Source organism: Vombatus ursinus, unplaced genomic scaffold, assembly GCF_900497805.2.
Source record: "Vombatus ursinus unplaced genomic scaffold, bare-nosed wombat genome assembly UNPS02005900.1, whole genome shotgun sequence".
Classification (NCBI taxonomy): Eukaryota; Metazoa; Chordata; class Mammalia; order Diprotodontia; family Vombatidae; genus Vombatus; species Vombatus ursinus.
In genome coordinates, this window is record NW_020945678.1 from 1 (window position 1) to 4526 (window position 4526).

The following is a 4526-nucleotide window of genomic DNA, read 5'->3' on the forward strand; positions in this document are numbered from 1 at the left end:
AGATCAAGATGCAAATCTTTATTAATGAAGAAGTAACAAAAAAAAAAGCTATGACTGTCCCCTCAGGGCTGCTTCAAAGTGCTATCATGGAGAATTCCATTGTATTTTGTAATAACTAACTGGATCTTTCCTTAGATAATGTGTGTATGTGTGTGTGTGTATTCATTTTGACTTAGCTTTTAACTTTAAAGGTAGAGAGTCAGCCTCAGAGTTAGGAAGAAATGGATTCTGGTCCCTCTTCTTATGCATAAGTGGCTATGTGACCTTCGGCAAGTTCTTTATGCAACTTTCTAAAACTGTCAATTGCAGAGGTGCCAACCTACATTGGTAGAGAAGAGTTCCTTATACTAATGAAGTCATAAGCCCAGTCCTTATTTCTGTCTCTTAACTTTGTGCTAAGTGGGATTAGAAGAAACTAGGCTGACACCACGATTTTACATGAGGGTCTGAGAAAAATTCTTTTTTCCCAAGAAAAAGGGCCTTAGTCTGGGGAGTTCCATTGTAACTCTTACCAAAGGCACACAAGCAGAACTCTAAGCATGTAGTATGCACTTAATAAACACTCAGTGTCTGAAATGAATTGCCATTGGTAGGGGAGATATCCTCAGTAGGAGTTCTGTGCATCTAAGAAATCAAAGGTCTAGATCTAGATCTAGATCTAGATCATTTTAGACATTTATTGAGAACTAGAGAGCCAATGTGGAATAGGGCCAGCTGTTGAATCAGAAAGACTTGAGTTTAACTCTTATCTACTAACTGTGGGCAAGTCCCAATTGCTTCAGGCAACTCTCTAAGGATATAAAATAAAGATGTGCAGTTTCAATAGAGGAAGGGTCCACACTGGGAATTATCTACAGAGATGAAATCATAGGTCTAGACCCTTGTGCCACACCCCCGCCCAAAAGAAAAATATTTTAAATTCCAACATTTTTTGAGACCTTAGAGCAGTAGTACTCTCAAATCTCAATGGAGGCTACTAATTTGTACATAAGGATTCTTGCAGGCCATATGTAAAATGTAATTTCTGTATTTTATTGTATTTTATTCATTTTGTTAAATATTTCCCAATTACATTTTAATCTGGTTCAAGCTGTACTCGGGAATGTTGTGGGCCTCATGTGGCCCATGGACCATGTGTTTTATACCTTTGCTGTAGAGGGTACATAACAATAACACTTTGCCTTTTTATAGCTCCTTAGTTTAGGCTACCAGTACATAAATTCTCTTGTTTTCTTTTTAGAATAACTGTTCTTTTTTATAAAAATCAGGTTTTCTCGAAATCAGAAACGATTCCAGGAACAAAATCAGAGCCAAGAGGAAGCCCAGAAGGTAAGTATTTAGAAATCTTATATACAGATGATCTTTTAACATTTTCAGAATGCATTAAGTGCAGTGGAAAATATTTGGGGGATCAGGGACTTGGGTTCAAATCCCTCTTGGGTGAGTCACTTAAGTTTTTTTTTTTCTTAAACCTTAAGATAAAAAGGATTGGAGTAGACATTGTCTAAGATGCTTACCATTACAAAATAGTCCTTTGATCCTCTGACATCCTATATTTTCCCTAAGAAGTTTATTAGTACCTTAGGGTTACCTTTCTGTGCTACAAAGAAATTTTTTGCTGTAACCATCTCAGCAGGCCAAGGAAGTATTTATCCTTGCAGATAATAAAAGGTGATTAACATAATAATCTCCTTAAGGCAACTGCTCAAAAAATGACCCTCTCCCAACACCGTTAGGGGAACATTTGATACCTGTTTTTGAAGTTGTTGTTTTTAACTAAACTTAAATTTTCATGTGTTTGTTTCCAGAATAACTGTGAGCCTTCTGCTCCATCCTGTGATTTACTTGACCTAAGTCCGTCTCCAAGCTCTATGACTTCTGGCTTGCCATTGGAAGGAGTCCACGCCATGAGTTCTCAATTTTCTGGCTTAAGTAAATGAATGTTCCATTTTGTTCAGACCAATCAAAGAAAAGATTCTGGGTGGGTAGATAATTAAATGCTACCTGAGAAGGAATAAAATCAAGTGGAGACTCCAGTCCTATATCAGGAGACCTCTGTTCTTTTCCACCTTATACAAGGGTTCTTAACCTGGGGTCTGTAAACTTGGATTTTTTTTTGCTTATTTTTATATTTTGATGACTCAATATAATTGGTAATCCTTTCTTCTATGTATTTTATGCATTTAAAAACATTCTGAGGAGGGGTCTGTAACACAAAAGAGGTTCAGAACCCCTGATCTAATGGGTAAATCTTTGCTAGATGACAACGGGACGTGCCTCTGGGTGGAAAGGGTAGCCAAAAGTATTGGGAAATTTTTGGAAGTGGGGCTGGAGAGCATTGGGGTTGGTAAGCTGAGTTCCTTGAATTTCTGCTCAATAATTGGTGCCCTCCCCATGGTATCTGACAAAATTTGCCAGGCTTTTTTCAGAGGCTGTGCAATGTCATTTCCACTCCTGTAGTTCTTCTAAACAGCACCCTTTAGCTTTCATTCTTAAAGTTTATCTAGGGTTTCTAATAAGCCATCTTCCAATCCTTGTCTGTCTTGGCCAGTATTTTATCACAGAAGTGAGTTGCTTCTTGCAGTTTTTAACAGTGCCTGAGCCCTTAACATATAGTTTGGCACATAGTAGTCACTCAATAAATGCTGGTTGACAGATTTCAGCAGTACTGCAGTATAAGTTTAGGAAATAATTGGTACAGGAAGAGGCAAGAAAGAATGCAAGTATTCCAAGTTGATTACAGAACAAAGCATGATAGACTATCACAATTAGGGAAGAGAAGACAACGCTAATAATAATAATAATGATGATAACAGGATTAGCCATGATAATAGCTAGCATTTATGTAGCACCTACTATGTGCAAGGCACTATGCTAAACACTTTACAAATATCTCATTTGATCTTCACAACCACCCTGGGAGTTAGGTGCTATTATTATCCCCGTTTTACAGTTGAGGAAACTGAGACAGACAAGAGAGATTAAGTAACTTGGTCACAAAGCTAGGAAGTATCAGAGGCTAGATTTCAACTCGGGTCTTCCTGAGTCCAGGCTTAGCAGTCTATCCACTGCACCACCCAGCTGCTTCTAGATCACATGCATAGTTCCACCCCACTTTTTTGGTTGTTTTTAAGGAATTTGAGGATTTAAGAGGGAAAAAAATGAAGAAAACTCCTAAAATACAGGACTGAAAATGCCTATCTGAAACCATTGTGTTTTTTCTCTTATGCCCCAAGGTTTTTCCAGAGCCAAAACACTCCATATAATTGATTTGGGGTTAGCATTTTTTCCAGGAGTTAGGTTTTCTTCTAAGGAACAGTGCTCAAACTGGATTGCACTTAAATTAAGCAAAAGCTATTTCTTCCCATTCATGATATGTTGCCTTCTTTCTTCTGTTGAACAGTGGGGCATTAGATGAATCATGAAGGAAAGAAGAGAAGTCTTTTTTGGTGTGTGAAGTTTTTAGATGAAGAAAGAAATTTCTCCCATGAGGGGCTCAGCTCAGTCATGTCTCGAGAATGTTTAATAGCTTGTCAGTCAGACACGTTAGAACACCGTGTGCCACCAGTAAGACTTTTGTAGTATTCTGTTGATGCACAGAGCAGGGAATGTAAACTCCTTTTACCTACCTGCACATATTTGGGAATTTTTTTTCCAAATTCTGGTATCTTTTAGCATTGAAATAACCTTATTTTTGTTCTTAGCCAGCAAAAAAAAAATGAAGTTAGAGTTGCCCAGTAGAAGGAATATTGGTTCTGGAGTCAGAAGAACTGGGTTCAAATCTCACCTCTGATCTTTACTCACTGTGACCTTGGGGAAATCACTGAGCTTCTCTGGGTCCCATTTGTAAAATGAAGGGGTTGGGCTACAAGGCCTTTGAAGTATTTTCCATCTGTAGATATGTGAGCCTTTGATCCTAAATATAATATTTCAAAGAGTTTTTCATGGTTTTATACCAAGGTTAATCTCCAGATATCCACCTTTAAAGTAGGTATTTTATATTGTGGAGAAGCCATCCAAATGACTGACTAAAGAAGGGTATTCTTGACTAAGCAGTAGTTGTGAAATAAGTCTCTTTTACCTTTTAGATGTCAGCTCTCCACGTTCCTCTGATGCTGACCACTCAAACCCTGTGTGTCACTCACAGATGGATTTACTGGCCTTGGAGAATCCAGAAATATCCCTGTAAGTACTGTATGAGAATCTTGAAACTGTCAGAAAGCACCCATTGCCTTTGTTATGGTGGGCCAACAACTGGGAACCTCACGTATGTCCTGGACCCAGATGATTTCTTTCACGTCACTTTTCTGACAAGAGCACACTGTTGTGGCCCACTTATAGCACACCAGGTATCTTTCCATTGACTTTTGGCTTATTTATGATTTTGATTCAAGAGTGTGAAATTCCATGATTTGTATAACCAGTGTGGGTGAGAACAAATGAAAACCATTACTGAAAAAGGTGGACTTTAGCAAGGAGCAGTTTGGGATCATGGAGAGCCCTGTGGACTACCATGTCAAGTGATC

General features: G+C 38.3%; 1 long non-coding RNA gene across 1 annotated transcript; it reads left to right on the forward strand.

Annotated features, from left to right (window-relative positions):
* The first annotated feature begins 1266 nt into the window (after nt 1-1266).
* On the forward strand, nt 1267-4181 carry LOC114032911. The gene is made up of 3 exons (XR_003567902.1): nt 1267-1329; nt 1809-1932; nt 4089-4181. It is a non-coding gene; the product is annotated as an uncharacterized LOC114032911 (long non-coding RNA).
* The last annotated feature ends 345 nt before the right edge of the window (nt 4182-4526 follow it).